At 41.3% G+C, this 20,954-nt stretch overlaps 1 protein-coding gene across 1 annotated transcript in view; it reads right to left on the bottom strand.

The window, feature by feature from the left end:
- Window positions 1-15,097, bottom strand: part of MGC147475.L (uncharacterized protein mgc147475 L homeolog) — a 50,425-nt gene extending 35,328 nt beyond the window's left edge. The window contains exon 1 of the mRNA XM_018226428.2: window positions 14,699-15,097. The gene's annotated coding sequence lies outside the window, so the exon portion shown is untranslated. The remainder of the gene's footprint in view (window positions 1-14,698) is intronic.
- Window positions 15,098-20,954: the final 5,857 nt, after the last annotated feature.

The raw sequence follows: 20,954 nt of genomic DNA, 5'->3' as shown, positions 1-20,954 counted from the left end.
GATTATTTAGATAAAATGGAATCAATGGGAACAGCCTTTACATAATTCGGAGCTTTCTGGCTAACGGGTTACCGGATAACGGATCTCATTCCAGCTCTAAACTGCAGTTGGGAACGTCAACCAATCTCGTATTTAGTTTCCTAGCTTGTAGTAGACTGTTCAAATCTAATTGCTAGTTGGTTGCTATTGACAATTGCACCAGGTACAATTTAGCACCAAGTGAGTCTTGCTCTTACTTTGAAGTTGTGGGTCCTTGGGGTTCCCTGTTGTCATTCCTGGCTGAAAGCCTAATTGATTCCTCGCTTTTACCACTGCTTCCCCTTCTCAAAATGTTTTTAATTTAACACACTGTTACCCTCAGCGATAGTCGCTAATGACCCCCTTAAACTGCAGGGATCTGTCTCACCGCCCTTTATCTAATTGTTGGCAGCTCACATTTTCTCTAAGAGGTTGTATTGTACTAAACAATTAAGTAACCAAAGCAATAAACACTTGGAAGAGCTGACTGATGCTCTCCTGGCTTCACTACAGTTTAGCCATCAGTGGATTGCTTAGGAACACAGTAAATAGAAGAAAAGAAAATATATTATTATAGTTATCCCAGATGACAATACTTTGGACTTAAGTCATTAGTAAATGGGAAATCATAGTGACCGGGTGCTGACAATAAATGCTGTATACACTTTTTGTTCTGTATTTGGTCCTCTGTTGTTCTCCTTGTACACACTCTCTTTAGGAGACCATATATCTTCATTCGGCCATAAATATCACCTGTATGCTGATGACATTCAGACCCAGATAGCAAAACATCCGACTAGCTATCTCCTCCTGTATGAACCAACGCTACCTCAAGCATAACTTGGCCAAGACTAAGCTCATGGTCTTTCCACCCAAACCAAGTCCTTCTCTTCCTTTTACCATTACTATTGATGGCATGACCATTAACTTGGTTAACTCAGCACACTGCTTGGGGGTCATCTTTGACCAGTCCCTCTTCCTTCTCTAATCATATTAATAATACTGCCAAAACCTGTTTCTTCCTCCGCAATACAGTCAAGATACACCCGTTTCTTTCACAACAACCGCCAAAACTCTAATCCATGCCTTATCTTATCCCATTTAGACAATCTTCTTCTAACTGGTCTTCCTGATTCCCATCTCTTTCCCCTCCAATCAATGTTAAACTCTGCTACCAGGATCCTTCTGCTCTCTCCTAAAAGGGAACCTGCTCAACCCCAATTAAAATCCATAGCATGGCTGCCTGTTAAGTAAAGGATAGAATATAAACCCTTCTACCATTCTAACATTCAAAGCCCTTTACTCCTCTGCTCCTCACTACATTTCTTCTTTTGTCTCACTATACGTTCCTGCTCGTCTTCTCCGCTCCTCTCAGAGTCACCTTCTCTTCACACCATCCACATCCACTGCCAACTCTCATCTCAAACCCTTCTATCTTACTGCTCCTTCCCTCTGGAATTCCATCCCTGAATTCCTCCACAAGGAACCCTCTCTCAATCTCTTCAAGAAAAAACTAAGTAGTCCCGTGACTACTGACTATACCTTGTGCACTTTTTCATCTCCAATTTGTGCCTGTATTTTAGCCTCCCAAGCACTTAGACTGTAAGCTCTATGGGACAGGGACCTCCTTCCCCCTGTGTCTCTTACCACATAGCACTTAAGCTCTTTGTCCTGATATGATACTGTATATACTTATTATATGATTTGTCTTTCCGGTATATACTTTTTATGTATATTGTACTTTTATGCACTGTACAGTGCTGTGGCTCTTTAACAGCGCTTTACAAATAAAGTCATACATACATACATACATACATACATACAAACCATCCAATATCTATTCTAAAGGTGAGGCTTGGCAAAAGCAAGCAAGTATTCCACCACTTTTTATAGATAACCTGCCAATGAGAGGGTATTTTTGGCACATATGTAGATAACATTCCCTTAATAGGGCAGTGTTGGCTGCCCCCAGTGATATAAATAAACAAAATAAATATTATTGTTGCAGAATAACCTATGGAAATGTAATCAAATTAAAAAGAAGGGGCATGGTGTCCCTTTAAAGTAGGTGTCTACCGTTAAATCAGCTTTTAGTATGACGTAGAAAAAGATATTTGAGACAATTTACAATTGGTTTTAATTTTTTAAATTTGTGGTTTATGAGTTATTTAGCTTTTTGTTCAGCAGCTCTCCAACCTTACCAACTATGCGTTCATTTGAATAAGGGACTGGAACATGAATAGGAGAGGGCCTGGATAAATACAATGTAACAATAATACAATTGTAGCCTTACAGAGCATTCGTAAGGTTGGAAAGAATCAGAAAAAGAATGCAAATACATTTTTAAAAAAACTATAAAAAAGAAAAAATCAAGGCCAACTGAAATGTTTCCTAGAATTAGCTAATCTCTTACATACTAAAAGGTGAACTGCCTCTTTAAGCTCTTGTACTCCTCATACACCTATGCATTAGGTGATTAGGGAAATACCAGTGAATCAGATTAGTGACACATGCAGGTTAAATACAGGCAACAACAGGGTGGAACTACAAATACCAAAATCCACTTATAGTTTTTAGGGAGAAGGAATGACGACAACCCAACCCCATCTGGAAAGCTTCCAGCTGACCATTGCTGCTTTAGGTGCTGCTTTAGGCATATAGAGGTCAAAGCTCTGCCCCATACTGTTTTATTTAGCTTTTTCTATCAGATTTGCCTGCAAGAGGAGTTCAGTCTCCAACATGTGCCTGCTCTGTGTGATGTCCCTGGAACTGAATGCTTTTAGTGATGCTGGAGGGTGGCCAAACTCTAGTCTAACACAATCTTACACATGATATTGCCTATAAAGCCATCAGTCTGCTCTCTCTGTTGTACATTGCAAGGTCCACCCTGTACCATCAGTTGATAGTGGTGTATGCACACTTACCAACCTCTTTCTGTTCGTAGGCCTGTCACTTACCAAAGGGCTGTTCTGTCTCATCCGTCAAGGAAAATGATGGCTTAGGAAATATTTCATATATGCAGGTTTTAACTGTGAACCTCCAGCTGTTCCTGAACTAAATTCCCATCATTCCACAAAATTCTTCAAAGACTGGGATATTGAGGCCACATGCTACCCTATAGGAATTCTTTACTGAAAGGACATTCAGGCTTCTTCTTCATAAATAAAGATGTCCAAAAAAAAGAGACAGGGGTTTCACACTGTGGTGCTGCATAAACTGAAGGGCCCAAAGCAGTAAATGGGGTCCCAGCCCAATAATTGTAATATTTGAGGATAAATGCTTACACATTATCTGGGAAATTCCTAGTTCTATGGTCATGTCACCAAAGAAGAAGTACTAGACCAATAAGATGGGGAAGTTGCATTAAAAGGAAGGCCATGAGGAAGCCATTGGAGCAGCTACAGTATGTCCAATTTTTGGTAAACAGCTGCCAGCAAAAAATGAGTGCAGAGGCTGATGAAGTTCCCATTTTGGAGTTTTTTTTAGCCTTGAAAGCAAGAAGTTTGCAGGTAAAACCTAGTCCCTGTGTAAAATGTATAATGAAGCAATAGAATTCTTAATAAATCAGATGAAAGTTGAGTTTAGGAACTGGCCAGACCAGGGATGACTTTGACGTAGTTGGCCAGCTTAAATATAAAGCAATATATGGACAAACAATCCCTGTGTTTTAAAGGGGAGGCATTTTTCTAGTAGCTTAATACAAAAAAATGTCTCAATGTCCTTATTATATTGCTAATGAGTGAGTGCAGAGGACCCCATGACTTTGCCACAGCCTCATTGCACCCCCACCTAATGGTTTAAAATGTAATGGTGAGCACCACTTTCCTTTTTTCTGGTTGTGCCACTGACTACACTGTGTGCCTGTATTTCATTGTCAATTGCAATACAAGTTAAGCAGCCTACCAATGATGCAGTGTTGAGCTGGGTCTCCTAGGTCCCAAAAGGGGAACGAGATCCAAGACCAAACATAAAAAAGAAATCCAATGTTACATAGATATGAGAAAGGGTTGATGGAATTAGTCCTTGGCTGGGACTCACCAGGAGATCCTATGGTACTCTAGGGAAATAATCTGCTTTCTGATATCTGTTTATTATCTTTTGATTTGTATAGAATACCCATTACAAACAGATCCACAAACACCATATTTATCTAATTGGATCCATATACAACCCACAACAGCTCAATCCAATCTGCCATAAAACCAATATTAATGTCCTCCAAGACCAGGATGAATGTGGGAAGGGAGATGGAGGAGTCTAATTATGATCTGCAACCCAATCCGCAGACCCTCTGACCCATTGTCATGTAAAGCAAACCCCATAGGAGTAATTGGATTCCGGTCTAGGTGTGCTCTAGAATTGTGAAGCAAATTAGTAAAAAAAGAACAGGGTCAAAACCAGGAAATCAGTGCAAAGCACAGGATCAGGATCATTGGTATCCTGATGAAGGGTGGGTGTTCCCCCCGAAACGTTGATGTTTGGTGGCTGAATAAAAGGGGATAATCCCCGACTGCACTAATCGGTGTGTGTGCGGATCCGTTTCTTTTACACATTGGAAGCACAGGATCAGGGCAGAGTAGGAATCAGGAATCAGGATACAGCAGGGAAACTTAAAGGGATACTGTCAATGGGAAAACATGTTTTTTTCAAAACGCATCAGTTAATAGTGCGGCTCCATCAGACTTCTGCACTGAAATCCATTTCTCAAAAGAACAGATTTTTTTTAGATTTAATTTTGAAATCTAAGATGAGGCTAGACATATTGTCAGTTTCTCAGCTGTCCCCAGGCATGTGACTTGTGTGCTGATAAACTTCAGTCACTCTTAAATGCTGTACTGCAATTTGGAGTGATATCACCCCCTCCCTTTCCCCCCAGCAGCCTAACAACAGAACAATCGGAAGGTAACCAGATAGCAGTTCCCTAACACAAGATAACAGCTGCCTGGTAGATCTAAGAACAACACTCAATAGTAAAATCCATGTCCCACTGAGACACATTCAGTTACATTGAGTAGGAGAAACAACAGCCTGCCAGAAAGCAGTTCCATCCTAAAGTTATGGCTCTTTCTGAAAGCACATGACCAGGCAAAATGACCTGAGATGCACCTACACACCAATATTACAACTATAAAAAATACACTTGCTGGTTTAGGAATGAAATTTTATATTGTAGAGTAAATTATGTGCAGGGTAAATAGTGTAATTTAGAAATACAAACTACACCATAAAAACCATGACAGAATCCCTTTAAGAAATATTTAGAGCACCTGTGACCAGATTAATAACAGTTACAGCAGACCATGCCTACCTGAAAACTCAAGGATTACAAAGCACTGAACCAGAAACCTAATTATCTTGTCATATAAAGCATTCATATTGCAGACTACATAGTAAACTTCAGGTCCCTTATTTAAAGGAGAAGGAAAGGTTAAAACTAAGTAAGTCTTATCAGAAAGGTCCATCTAAATATACCAGTAAACCCCCAAAGTAGTGCTGCTCTGAGTCCCCTGTCAAAAGAAACACAGCATTTCTTTCCTTCTATTGTGTACACATGGGCTTCTGTATCAGACTTCCTTCCTTCAGCTTAAACCTCATTGCCCTGGGCAAGAGCATGCTCAGTTTGCTCCTCTTCCCCCTCCCCCTCCCTTCTCTACTGTAATCTGAGCCCAGAGCAGGGAGAGACTCAGGCAGGAAGTGATGTCACCCCACATTAATACTGCAGCTCCTATTCTAAACAAACAAGAGAGTTTCAAGAGCTTTTTACTCAGGTATGGTAAAACATTCTACAGAATAAATATAGCATTCTAGCTTGCACTATTGCAGCTAATCTATTGGCAATAAAATGCCTACGTAGCTTTCCTTCTCCTTTAAATCTACGATACACCTGCCAACCCACACTGCTACCTGCATGCCCACTTAGCTGCCTGCAACCTGCCCAACACCTGCATTGTTTGTGTGTCCATGACCAGCTGCAGGAGTCAAGATGACAGATTGAATTTAAGGGCTGAGAATTCACTCAGAGTTAATATCCTGTTGGAATAAACCATCTGATTGAGTAGACGTGGAACTTGGCTAGTTTCCGGGCACAGTTTGCTTTCAGGAATAAATGCACCACTTTCATGACTGAAGCCATTAATCTGACCATGCAATTTATTGTAAACGCTTTTTTTTTCCATTCTGACTGCTAATGAGTCAGTTTAAAGTCTTCTCTGTGTTCTCTGGTATTTTCCATTATTGCTTTATTACTTCCAACTCTTCTGAGTTAATATGTTGACCTGAAAATTCCCATTTGCTCCAAAAGGCATATCCAGTTTAGCGTTGTCACCAAGTCACTGTTATACATTGCTACCACCTCTCACGTTATCTAATAATACTCTTGCAAGCGTGCCAGAATGTACAAAAAGGGCTTCCGAGAAATAAAATGGGTTATCAGCAATAACCGTTCAACAAACACATCATGTTCTACCCAAGGTTATACAAATTCAATTCTCTGTAAATTATTATTGTGTCTCTATGGTAGTGGAATGTTTTAACTGAAAGTTCCCATGGAGGTGAAGCCTTTTGGACAGCCCCACCCCAAGCTCATACACAGATTGGGTTATCCATCATTCAGTCACAATTCCATAAATATCTAGGACAACAAGGATGTTTTCAGCCCAAACATGACCCTAACTGACCTTCAAATTGCATGTTCAGATGCATCTAGAAACAAATAGTCATTCTCTCCAAATCTCTCCTTAATTGGCCTTCAGACTGAGCCCTTGTCATTGATCCAAGCCCCCACAATGCTGCTGACCCCAAAGTGTGGTACCACTGATCTCTAAGCTGATCCTACATAAGCTTTTAGAACTTACTGTAGATCACAGAGGTTTGAAGTTTAAGCCTCGTTTTGTATTTTGACATTTTCTTAGGTCCTAAGGTGACATTTACTGTATGTAAATAATAATTGTGTTACCCTACTAAATACTTAAGGTATTTCCAGGACAGTATGTAAGAATTTACCCACAGGCTGAACTGATTGATCCACCCATCCACGGGAAACCAGAATGCTGCAACAATTTTGGATCAAAGGGCAAGTAGCACTGGTTCATGGGTAAATGAAAAAACAATCACTTTCCTCCATTCTTCATTCACTACTGCCCATTTTTCTATTATGTTTCCCTCTTCTGTATGTATCTCTGTCTATTTACTAAACTCTTTACCCTTTCCATCCTCTCCTCAGTCTCTCAACCACAATCTATTTTTGCTCCCTTCCAAATATACCAAAGAATTATGCATCAGGGGAGTGGGGACAGAAGAATGCAGAGACCCACCCTGACACATGCAAACACAGACTCTCAGGCAGTGGCAAAGCTGATGGACAAATATTTGGGCATTGTATTCATCTGGAAATTTTTGGCTGTTGAGTACAATGCAAAAGCAGGAATATCAAATATCAATAAGGCAATGCATCAAGGTCCCTGGTGATCATGTTACTGGTATATTCGCTACACTCTGTAGGCCCCCACCTTCTAGATACATCATGGCACAATGAAAGCACCAACATATTGTACAGCTCTGTACAATAAATATATACATTGAACAGATTTCCATACAATGCAGCTAATAAACAATACAGTTGCTGCTGTAGAGCCAGAGAATGACATTTCTGCTACTAAGTAGGCTGAATCTGATCTGGGTTCTTGTATCCTCTCAATTGGCATCACATAAATTGCAGACCTCTACTGGCAAGCAAAATAAAGGGTCTCGCCAAGTTTTAAAGATGGTTTATAATTCAAGACCAATTTTCTTTTTCCCAAGAGGCCGACATAGGGGCAAATTCACTAAGAATCGAAGTTGCGCCAGGCGCAACTTCGCCGCTCTTCGCCGCACTTCGCCAGGCGAATTTTCGCCAGCGCTCAGCAAATTCACTAAAATGCGAAGTTGCGCACAGGGGTAGCGTAAGTTTGCGAAGTTGCGCTAGCGTTGTTTCGCTATATAAAGCGAAGTTGCGCTAGCGAAGGCTAATTTGCATACGGCGCGAAATTCAAATTTCAATGGAGGAACACGTATCTGCACTACAAATGCCTAAAAAACCTTCAAATCTGCAAATAAAAATTTTATTTTGCCCTACACATGTGCCCACTGTCTAGGTAAGTTGCCATGAGTCAGGAAAAGTAGGGGGGAGGAAGGGGAGCCCCAAAAAATTTTCGATCTTTTTCAGCCTATCAGCCATCATGTAGAAAACACGCCAGCGTTTTTTGGGACTTGGAAAAAATTTTGACTTTTTTTGAAACAATCCCTATCTACTCTATTGCGCTTCGCCAGGTCTGAGGTGGCGAAGGAAGTCTAGCGTAAAAGGTAGCGTTCGCTACACTGCGCAAGTTAGTGAATTTGCGTAGTTTCGTCGCTAGCGAAAATTCGCCTGGCGTAAGGTTGCGAAGTAACACTAGCGAAACTACGCCAGCGTTCGTTAGTGAATTTGCGCAGTAGCGAAAATGGCCAACGCTAGCGAAAAAACGCTAGCGTTCGGCGCTTCGCACTTTAGTGAATTTGCCCCATAGTATCATGAAGCAACATTCTACTGGAGATAGATAGGGCAATCAATTAAATAACTCCACATGTTGGATGAATGGACAACCTTTTATTTATAAACTAGTGGTGTTCAGTGGTGTTACTGTACTACAGAGAGGAAGTAAATAATTTTTAAAAATGTGGATTATTTGATGAAAATAGAGTCTATGGGGCAAATTCACTACCTGCGGACAATGCTAATTCGCTAAAATCTGAAGTTGTGTCCAGGGTGCCAAACTCTGGCGAAGTTGCGCTAGCATTGGCTAATTTGCACATGGCGGGAAGTTAAAGTTGAATGGACGTATATGTTGCAGTAAATACATTACACTACACAAGTCCAGGGAACCTAAATAAAATAAAATGATGTTGTTATATTGCCCTATACATGAGCCCAGTGTATAGTTTATGTACCATATGTTAGGAAATGTAGGGGGGAGCCCGAGTACCCAAAAACATTTTTACGGACTTTGGCAGCCTATCACTCTGAAAAAGAGAATAATCGATCAAAGAGAAATCTATTGGATATTTACTTTAAAGACAAGGCATCCACATGATCTCAATAATGACTGGGAAGTAACATGTTTTTTCCAGCCATAATGTATGTATAACACCCCATAAATGCGTATACTTGGTAACCTATAAGTGAATAACGCCGTTTTTAAGGATGTGTAAGGATCAATACATTTATTATATTATGATAATATCTGTTGTAAATTATATGACTTGTAACATGCAAAAAAATATATGTCTTTTTGTTTGTTTGTTTTTTTTTATATTTGAGATTTTTTTTAATGAACACAGGTATATAAGGCACAGGATTTCCTGTGACCTCACCTCTGATGAAGTTCCAGAAAGAGGCATGAAACGCGTCAGGTGACCTAACATGTTATAGGGTAGGAGTACATCTGTAATGGATGCCTGTTTGTTGTTTTAATCACCCCAATAAAGCTGGATATTTGATTTTACTCCATACGTGTGGAATGGTTTTCTCAACCACCAAAAATCCCCCACATATGATGTCTACTGGAATGGAGACCAGCATGAGAAAACCTGCACACTATTGGGAGTGGACACAATGGAGAAGTGGCCATGGCACGGTCCAATACCTATTGTTTTATAATCCAAAATAATACCCATTGTATGATCCCTTATAAAATGCTGGGGGTGGGGGATGTAGTATGCAGGAATAGCTAAGATAGAATTCTCCCGGTTTACCTTTATCAGGAACAACCCCACAAAGATTCCATAATGTATACACCCTGTACTAAGCCTAATTCTGCACAAAAAAATGTGAGTGTTTTGTTTCATGAATACAAAGTACAATGTGAGACATATGCTAAGAGCAAGTGACGCCCGTTAGTGCTCACACAATAATCACTTGCACCCATGCCCGTTGTTTCTATACTCTGTAGCTTGCATTGGCTTGAGAATCTAGTTCAAGATGTAGAGCAGACACAAAGGGGCCTTGTACTTTTCTGCCTCAAGCTAAAGATAGGGCTCTCTTGGCTGTTGCATCTCTTGGGGTTCTAGCCTTGTGATTCCTGGGTGATGTACAAGTTCCCTACTTGGAGTCTTTAAGGGGATGGTCATGTCTGGGTCCAATGACTTCCCTCCAGTATGTTGTGCTGCCAGGTCCAGGCAACGTGAGATCAATCACTTTTGCCACAACTCAATTCCACCCAAACTCATGTAGGCCTTAACCCATTTTTATATTGGACAAAATTTCTGAAATACTTTCTTTACAACCAGAATATTTGTCTGCCCCCTACAGATCTTAGAGTGATCAGCTTGCTGTGTGGCTTCTACAAAGTAGAATTGCTACTCCTAGTGTCCCATAAAAGATACTGCCACAAATGATAATACAGGGGTGGGCTCCATTATCCAGAAACCCATTATCCGGAATGCTCCAAATTACAGAAAGGCCATCTCCCTTAGACCAAAAGGAAAAACCACCAGCACACCCTGGCCTCTCAAAGTAGATTGGTCCGGTGTCGGCACCCTCAAATAGACTTGGGTAAGGAAGAATATTACTGTCACTCAGGACTTTGATGCAAGTGGGCCAGGCCCTGCGTGTTTATTACAGAGTAATATTTAGGGGGCACGCCCCTTCGTCAGACAAAATTACCCATCTCCCATAGACTCCATTTTATCCAAATAATACAATTTTTTTAAAAATGATTTCCTTTTTCTTTGTAATAATAAAACGGTACCATGTACTTGATCCCAACTAAGATATAATTAATCCTTATTGGAGGCAAAACCAGCCTATTGGGTTTATTTAATATAAACATGATTTTCTAGTAGACTTAAGGTATGAAATAAATTATCAAAATATACATTATCCTAGAAACCAACAGTCCAAGCATTCTGGATAACAGGACCCTTACCTGTATATATTGTAGCTGACATTTTCAGGAATGCACCCAAAATACTGCTCCACTAAACACTGTCCAACATTACATTTAAATAAGAACAGTATTGTTTTCAGAACCTAAGTTTGCATCAAAATTAAGAGTTCTGGCCAAATGCCAAGACAATTAGGGGCAAATTCATCAAGGGTCGAATATCGAGGGTTATTGCGCAAATACTGCGATCGTACGATCGAAGGAATAATCGTTCGATCGAACGATTAAATCCTTCGAATCGAACGATTCAAAGGATTTCAATCCAACGATCGAAGGATTATCCTTCGACCAAAAAAACTTAGCCAAGCCTATGGGGACCTTTCCCATAGGCTAACATTGGGTTCGGTAGCTTTTAGGTGGCGAACTAGGGGGTCGAAGTTTTTTCTTAAAGAGACAGTACTTTGACTATCGAATGGTCAAATAGTCGAACGATATTTAGTTCGAATCATTCGATTCGAAGTCGTAGTCGAAGGTTGAAGTAGCCCATTCGATGGTCGAAGTAGCCAAAAAAACACTTCGAAATTTGAAGTTTTTTTACTTCGAATCCTTCACTCGAAGTTAATGACTTGGCCCCTACGTTTCATCTGGATCCGTCAAAACTCTTTGCAGGTTACTAAATTAATTCCAGTCTCATACTTCTGTTATCCTAAAAGGCAATCTCTCAAAAGTGTTAAAACCCAGACAACCATTTACAAGGTTTGAACCTTTTCATAGTTCAATAATGGCTGCCAATATTATTAGTTCTGCTTGGGTGGTCCTAAGCCAGCTCCTCCTTCTACTGTATATACATGCTACTTGGAAGTGAAATAAAGATGACTATGGCTCCTCCTTTTGCAACAAGATAATCCCCTAAACTTGATTAACACAAAGCTCTAAATTAAGTTGGTAAAACTCAATGAGGGCCGCTTTATTTCTATAAAGGGCCTCATTCATACTGGAGAATATAGGATTATATAAACCTTTCCACACTTTTGTAGAGTTCACTATAAATTACATATAAATAAATAAACAAATAAAGACTGCACACAGTATAAAGACAATTACAAAAATGTGGACTGCCGATTCCTGCAAAAGAAGAATGTAAAACGCTGTGGGCCAAGTCAAGCAAGGAAGTGGTAGGGGGTTGAAAAAAACCAGAGAGTGTTATCCCCACCAAAACATTGAACTTCATCACAAGCCCGCCTGTGGCTCAATAAAATTGGCTAAATTTGACCTGCCTGTTGCTATTCAAAATAATGTTACATGGTAATACCTAGCCAGATATCCAAGGAGTAAGAGTACCTAAAACTATTGGCTATAGGTTGTATCTCCCAAAACAACAGTTTTTGAAATGCCTTCCCTAACACAAGTGGTTTTTCAGAATTTTTTGGTTCATGCAGTTTCATTGTATTCCAACATTGACCAGAAGGCCCAAGGTAATCAGACACATGAAAACAATGTTAAAACAGTCAGTGCTATAAAAATGTTTAATACTGAAAATAAGAGTTTAACGTTAATGTCATTCTAATTGACATTCTTTTCCACTGGCATTCAGTCTGGGTAGCTACAGTAAACATATAAGCATTTACCCGAAATACCACCCTAACTGACCTTCAGACTGTGCCCCTACAGGACAATTTAAGCATCTCTACTGGTGCTGCCCTGTCGTAAGGCAACCTCGGCTCTAAGGGGAAGGAGGTGCATTTCAGACAACAGGACGGAGGTGCTCCCATCTAATTCTGGTGCCTAAAATCGACTCCCTACAACTCAACTATATTCAGGAGCCCAAACTGAAGGTATTCACTGTGACCCTAGCAATCTGTTTCAAGAGCAAAACTGTTAGAGCAATAGCTCACAAGAGCAATCTTGACATTACAGTTATGCAGGCTGAGGGTTATATGCTTTATCATAAAACAATCGCCAATTATTTCCCCTTCATGTCAGGAACAAAGTTTTGACCCTTCTGCTGCTTTGGGGACTACCATATCAATCACCCATAGAGACCTGTAGTCTCATGACAGCTAGAGGGATGCAGCTTTGATCCAACAATGCCAATAATCAATAAAACATTATTTCTTAAGGTGCCCATTCATAGCAAAGCCCCATATCCCGGCACTTGACCACAGTTTATATCACAAAGCAAAAGTTTCAGAGGAAGAAACAAAATGCTTCTGTAAACAAATCTTGTAAATTAAACAGTAAAATCCTGTAAAGATGTTTCCTTAAGACTCTGAATACAAGGCGAAAACTCACTGAAGGGGGCAGTTCTTATTTAGATAGGGATGATATGTTTAAGTATTGAACGATCATCATTACCTGCTCCAGAGGAGCTGACAATCTAATGATCCAATTGCAAGAGTACCTAGAGGAAAGCAGGAAGAACATACAAACTACTTGGCACAGATCAAGCTCAGCAGGACCTCAGATATGCAAGAAAGCAGCACTAACCGCTGAATCTTCTCATGGTTGTTCCCCTGCTGCCCTCATACATGTATGTATGTATAACTTTATTTGTTAAGCGCTGTTAAGGAGCAGCATCGAAGTACAGTGCATAAAATACAATATACTGTATATAACAGGAAATACAAATCACATAATAAATGTTTACAGAATCATATCAGGATAAGAGCTGAAGTGCTATGTGGTAAGAGACACAGGGGCAAATTCACTAACCTGCGGAGTTGCGCTAGTGCAGGCTTCGCGCACTTCGCCAGGCGAAGTTTCGCCAGGGCGCCGTTAATTCACGAAAATCCAAAGTCGTGCTCAGGGATGCGAACGGTAGTGAAGTCGCGCTAGTGTTAATTCATCAATCAAAGTGAAGTTGCGCTAGCGATGCCTAATTTGCATACGGCGCCAAGTTAAAGTTGAATGGACGTATATGTAGCAGCAAATACATTACTCTACACTGGGAAAAGCTTCATTAAATAAAATAAAGTTGTTATATTGCCCTATACATGTGCCCAGTGTATAGTTTAGGTGCCATAAAAATTACGATCTTTTTCAGCCTATCACCCTTGAAAAAGGAAAAGACGCTAGCGTTTTTTGGGAAAATTTCCACTTTTTTTGAAGCAATCCCTATCTACTCTATTGCACTTCACCTGGTCTGAGGTGGCGAAGCAAGTCTGGCGCAAGAGGTAACGTTCAGTAAAATGCGCAAGTTAGTGAATTAGCGTAGTTACATCGTCCCTTCGCCATAGCGCAACTTCGTCTGGCGTAAGGGTGCGAAGAAACGCTAGAGTAGGTCCACTTTGCTAGCGAATTTGAGCTAGTGTTAGCTGCTTTGCGCTTTAGTATATTTGCCCCAGTGTGGGAAGGAGGTCCCTGCCCCGTAGAGCTTACAGTCTAAGTTGCTGAGGTGCAACTCCCATCCTTTGGCTGACCGAGGGGGTGGCTACGGGCTAGAAGTGGAGTCTGAAAAATTTTGCTGGATAAATACCAGTTGCAAATCTTTACCCATTGAATAAAAATGTAGAGGAATGGAAAAGTGGAGAGTCATTTGCCGACTGTCATTTCTAATCAACAGGCAGATTGAACGCAGTCTATTTTTCATTTGGTTTAACCCAAGAAAATCTCCCTTCAGTCGGTATATGGACAGGGTTTCAGGTTTACACTTGACTTACACACCGAGCTCCCAGTGGTCTTATTGAAAATTCACAAAGTCAGCAAGTGAACGTCTCAAAAGATCCCTCTCTTAGGGTGGACCATGTAGAAAGAAAAGAGAGAGAATAAAGAAGGGAACTCACCAGATCCGTTGCTGATTGCAGTCCCTTTCTCTCCCTCGCCTGTCTGTGCCTTACAGATGATGACTTTTTAGATTTTACTGCCAGCTAGCTGGGGCTAGAGATGGCCAGCAGAGGAGGAGGCAGAAGGGGGAGTAGGAGGGGTAATATAAGACAGTGTCAGATGGGGAAAACAGTTTCCCAAGCAGCCAGGGCTCATGGAAAGAGTTCTATAAAGCCAGCTCCCAAATGCCTGCAGATCCAGTCTCAGAGCTGGGGCAGGATATCATGCTCTGTGTTCCATTACTTCTGTACAGCAAGAGAGACTGCAATGAGCTTCCCTGGAGGCTTCCTCTTCGTCTGGGATGTCTTATTGTAATCTGCAGCGCTTTCGATTTTTCTTTCTGTCCCTGTAACATGTACCACAATGGGCGTATTTATCATAGCAGCAGCAGCAGACAATCCGGCAGAATTCGCCGGAAGAGAACTCCATAGCTCGGATGATTTGTGCAGAACTTTGAAGTTCTCTAATTGGAGCTTTCATTTATTCAGCCTTTGATAATAATATTCCCGACTTGTCTATTCATGCCTTATAGAAAAATCTGCAGACAAACAGATGAACTCAATTCAGTACAGCAAAAATAAAATGCTACTTATAATAATAAGATCTGAATAACAGTTGAATATTTATTGTACCGTATATACTCGAGTATAAGCCGACCCGAGTATAAGCCGAGGTACCTAATTTTACCTACGAAAACTGGGAAAAATTATTGACTCTAGTATAAGCCTAGATACAACTACAGCCCTGTCTCCCAGCAGCGCACATTCTGCCAAAGCGACCCCCCCAGCGATCAACCGGACATCTTTGCAAAGTTGATGGTGACAGAGAATTGCAAAACTGATTACTGTGTGCATTGTCCCACTGTCCCACTACCATGTGCAGAGGGTGCTGTGTGATATTGCCATCACTGTTAATCTTTCGTATAACCAACAGAGGGCGCTGTGTGATATTGCCATCACTGTTAATGTTTCGTATAACCAACAGAGGGCGCTGTGTGATATTGCCATCACTGTTAATGTTTCGTATAACCAACAGAGGGCGCTGTGTGATATTGCAGTCACTGTTATTCTTTCATATAACCAACAGAGGGCGCTGTGTGATATTGCGATCACTGTTAATCCTTCATACAACCAACAGATGGTGCTGTGAGATATTGCAGTCACTGTTATTCTTTCATATAACCAACAGAGGGCACTGTGTGATATTGCAGTCACTGTTATTCTTTCATATAACCAACAGAGGGCATTGTGGGATATTGCAGTCTCTCCCCAAGTGTACTGTTGGTATAGGAATGATTAAAAGTGACTGCAATCTCAGCGACTCGGGTCTGGTACCGCTGACCCCGGTATAAGCCGAGGTAGACTTTTTCAACACATTTTGAATGCTGAAAAACTCGGGGTATATACGGTAAGTGTTCTGCAAGAAATCTGCCCTAAGAACCCCACTGCAGTCTCAATTGCAGACATTTATAATTTAAATTGATAGGTAGTCTGCCCCCTACTGGTGACATCACACGTCCACCCCAATAACAAAGGGGCAAATTCATTAAGCGCCTAACGCTAGCGTCAACTGCTAGCGTTGGGCATTTTCGTTACTTCGCAAATTCACTAACGGACGCTGGCGTAACTTCGGTAGTGTAACTTCACACCCTTATGCCTGGCGAATTTGCGCAACGGACATAACTACGCAAATTCACTAACGCGCGCACTGTTCTGAACGCTACCTTTTACGCTAGACTTCCTTCGCCACCTCAGACCAGGCGAAGCGCAATAGAGTAGATAGGGATTTCTTCAAAAAAAGTTAAAAAAATTTTGTAAGTCCCAAAAAACGCTGGCGTTTTTTCTATATTATGGGTGATAGGCTGAAAAAGATCGAAGATTTTTTTGGGGCTCCCCTCCTTCCCCCCTACATTTCCTAACTCATGGCAACTTAACTATACAGTGGGCACATGTGTAGGGCAAAATAAAAATTTTATTTGATGTTTTGAAGGTTTCCCAGGCATTTGTAGTGCTGCTACATATACCTCCATTGAAATTTGAATTTGGCGCCGTATGCAAATTAACCATTGCTAGCGTAACTTCGCTTCGATGTATATGTTGCAGCAAATACATTACATTACACAAGCCCAGGGAAGCTTAATAATATAAAATAGAGTTGTTATATTGCCCTACACAAGAACCCAGTGTATAGTTTATGTGCCATATGGTAGGAAATGTATGGGGGAGCCCGGGTACCCATATACATTTTTATGGACTTTTGCAGCCTATCACTCTGAAAAAACTAAAAGACGCCAGCGTCAAACTGAGAGCCCACCCTTTGATAAATATGCCCCTGGTCAGTAGCACAATTGCTGGACCACCTACCCCCACCTTTGCTGCTGGATTTAGTAGGAAAGCATCAGCAGACAAAGTGTTTTTTTTTTTGCACAAATTTTTTTTACCATATAGACATGCGAGGTCCACCTTAAACTGCAACCAAAGGTGCCGGATAATAGAGCTGGTACCCCGATTGGGGGTAACAGTAGATTTTGGTTTTTTGAATTGCCCCCATCAGCACTAGGATACTCAGGGGTGCTCCAAAGATGAGGCGAGTTGAAACACTCGCCTCAAGCGGCAACACCCCCCATGGTTGCCAGGGGCGGCAAAAGTGCAGCTCCTGGTAATTTTAAGAGCCAAATTTACATTTTAAAACAGGAAATTTGTCTCTTTTAGCGCAGAGAGCACAATTGTGCTCTCTACAATAGCAACATGGACCACCGACCCCCCTCCGGCGCTGAAATGGAGTGCCGTGGGGAGGGGGTGAAGGAAGGCCAGTATCGCCCTAGAGGACACTCCCGGGAGTGGAAGGAAGCTCCCAGTGCGAGCGGCCATGTCGATCAGAGCGCATGTGCATAACTCACTTATGACGCGGTAAAACTCATGTGCATAATGAGCAAGTTGCGGCATTAGCTTTTTATGCGCATGTGTGTGACCCAACCAACGCTAGAACACTGGCACTGGAAGGGAGTTCCTGGTGTGAGCAGCAATGTTGGGGCACACGCATGCGCTCTGATCAACATGGCCGCTCACACCCGGAGGCCTAGTGCTGGTGGGCGCCAATTTATTTTAAAAAAGCTACTGTTACCCCAACTAGTGTCTGGGCTCTATTAGTCCACACTTTAGGTTGGTGCCCTTTAAAGCTGCTGCCCTAGGTGAAGGCCTGTGAGTGCCTTTATTGTAAATACGCCCTGGGCCCTGCCCCTGGTTCCTAAAAAATCTTGGACAAGAAATTTGTTTCCACCCCAAATTTTACCCTAACTTTCTCTTGCTCTTGTCTCTGCTCCAAGTCCCCCAAGGAGGTCAGCCCTACAGTTGTTTGGAAACCATTGCTTTATAATGTACTGTAAGATCACCGGAAATGAGAAAGGTGCAAGTATCACTCTCCACCCAACTTCCAGAATTCCCACAACAGTAAGTTTCATTGAAGAAGTGTAAGCGACAGGAATTGTTACTGATCTCCTTTGGGTTGGGTGCAGAACCATACCTGTTGTAAGCACTGATCTATTTTTTAATACAGCAAATCGAAAGCTGCAGTAATAAGCAGTAGAGAGGGCAAGGCATGCCTTTAATTATTCCAAGCATCCTGGCAATGGAGCAATGAGTTCAGTTATTCTTTATACACAAAGACACACTTAATAAATATAATAACATCTATGTGTAGATGCTATGGGGCCCCCAGCATAAATTCAATTTAGGGCCCTAAAATATTGATAAATTGGCCTAGCCTACCAAGATAAATTAAAATTAATTAGGGCTTCACCAGGGCCCCTACACTGCTGGGCTCCCCTGCAACTGCAGGGTCTGTTTCTGTAGTTGTACCCCTGCGCTTACCATAAGGTTTCCAGTAAACAAACGTACATCTGAATGCACAATTATAAATGCAGAACTATAAGCTAACAGTCATTCCAGTAATGGTTTCTGTTTCCGTGCTGCCCTGATTGTATGAATATTTCAGCAGACAGCCATAAAGAAATTAAGCAGCCATTACAAGCAATAATTTCCTAAGGTCAAGATGCAATTGGCACTTTACAATCCAAGAGGGGATTGTAAAAGAATTATAGAGAATATCCAGCAGGCAAAGAATCCTTTTACGTTTCTGCAATTACATACCCTATTGCATTACCCATACATCACTTTCATCCAGGGGGAGAATATTGGCTGATGTTCTTACCTGCACCACTGAGTGCCAACCAGTTAGTTGGGAGCTAAGAATGGGGATACCTGAAATCAGGGTACAGATAATTAGGTTATTTGAAACGGCAACTGAAAAATATGTATTATCCAGCTGGCATGGATAAGTATATCACACCAATAACATTAAACAGCATTGAGGCAAGACAGCTCAATGTAAAATGAACTTTTATGTCGACAATTTGCAATTAGATTTTCATTTCTTTTTTTGTGTTTGTGTGTGTTTTTTTGAGCTATTAGCAGTTCTATTATGTCTCTCTCCAGCCTGACACGTAAAATGCTAATTACTGACTTCAGCACCAAGAAAGAAATGTGTTCTTAATATTCTGTGTCACTTTTCCTATTCAATTTACAGTCTGATATTCAAAATGTTGAATGATTGCTAAACTAAGCTGGGCCCTTGAACAAGAGGATAACATTTAATTTCCATATTGGAGCATTATTGAAGAATAGGATGTACATAATCCCTTTTATCACAATTATCACGTTTTTCTTTTTTTAATCTTGCACACAAATTTTACGGTGCTAATTAAAGGAGAACTAAAGTTAAAATCACTGGGGGGTATGAAATATTAGGCACCCACCAGTATTTATAATCACATACCTGATACCTTGGGGCAAGTGTTCTTGGTAGCAGAAAACTCCCCCGACATGGGGTATTTCTGTAGAAGCTCATTTGAAGCCATCTTGTTATTCTGTCTTCATCTCTCCAGGCCCATGCACAGTAATGTTTAAAAGCTGGGTAAAGAAATACCCAGGGCAGGTGCAGTTTGTAGCACAGGAGCACTGATTGGGGGTATCAGTTAAGCAATCATAAATACTGGGGGGCAGGGTCGCACTGGGCCAGCAGGACACTGGGAATAAATATGGTGGGCTCTGGCCCAGAACTGGAAAGAAGAGAATGTATGCGCTGGTGTGAAGGGAGGCATAGGAGGGTTGCGGCTGGGGTGGGATGCCTGTGGGGGAGGCAGAAGGGTGTAGGGGTCCTTGGGGTGTATGCGCCTCTGATGTGGTAGCCCAGTGGATCCAGACACCCCCAGTCTGGCACTGCTGGGGTGGCTACATTTTTAGCAAAGGCCCTGGTTACTAGTGTAGGGAGGGCTGCACTGCCATCTTGCATTGAGTCTCTGTGATCCTCCATTGTGCATGCACAACTCTCAGGACAGTAGCAAGGATCACAGGGACCAGAAGCAAAATCGCAGAGCTCCCTAAAATAGTACCCCGGGCTGATGTGATTTTTAGTGTTGAGGAGCATTGGCCTGAGGTTGACAGTGGCTCAAGGGTCCCTAACATGCATTTTATTTTAAAAAGTAGGAACATTTTTGACACCCATATACAATGCTAGGGTAATATAATTGCCCACAGGCAGTTATCACTCGTGAAAACTATACCCCCGAACAATGTAGGTCTCTATAAAAAGATATTGCATAAAACAGCTCATTTGTAAAACCCTGATTCATGTAAATAAACCATTTTCATAATAATATACGTTTTAGTAGTATGTGATATTGGGTAATCCTAAATAAAAAATTTAAAAAAATTAAGGGCCACCCCCTGGGATTGTAGGATTCACAGTGCACACAAACAAACTATACTTGATAGGTCACATCTGTTGCCTAAGTATTCATTTTGAGGATATAGTTTTCCTTTAATGAGAAAGAAAATAACACAACCCCATTGAAGCTTGATTTAAAAAATAAATAAATAAAAGGGCATTGCAGAAAGAAAAGTGGGCCCCAGAATGTGACCCTTTCCCTTGTGCCCATAGTAGAGACACTAATAAGCGCACTGTATCTATTCATATTCCAGCCTTGCACATCTGCTGCTCACAATCATATCTCTGACATGTAAGAGTGGTGGATCCGTAGGCCAATTGAGGCCTTTGCTAAGCTTTTGAGTGCTAATTCTTGGCTAGTGACCTGAAAATTCCACCGTGCATTTGTTTTTGGAGAGGGTGTGAACAGAGAGGGCTTGATGAAAAAAAAGG

Source organism: Xenopus laevis, chromosome 7L (assembly GCF_017654675.1).
Source record: "Xenopus laevis strain J_2021 chromosome 7L, Xenopus_laevis_v10.1, whole genome shotgun sequence".
Classification (NCBI taxonomy): Eukaryota; Metazoa; Chordata; class Amphibia; order Anura; family Pipidae; genus Xenopus; species Xenopus laevis.
This window is presented reverse-complemented; position numbering and strand designations above follow the sequence as displayed.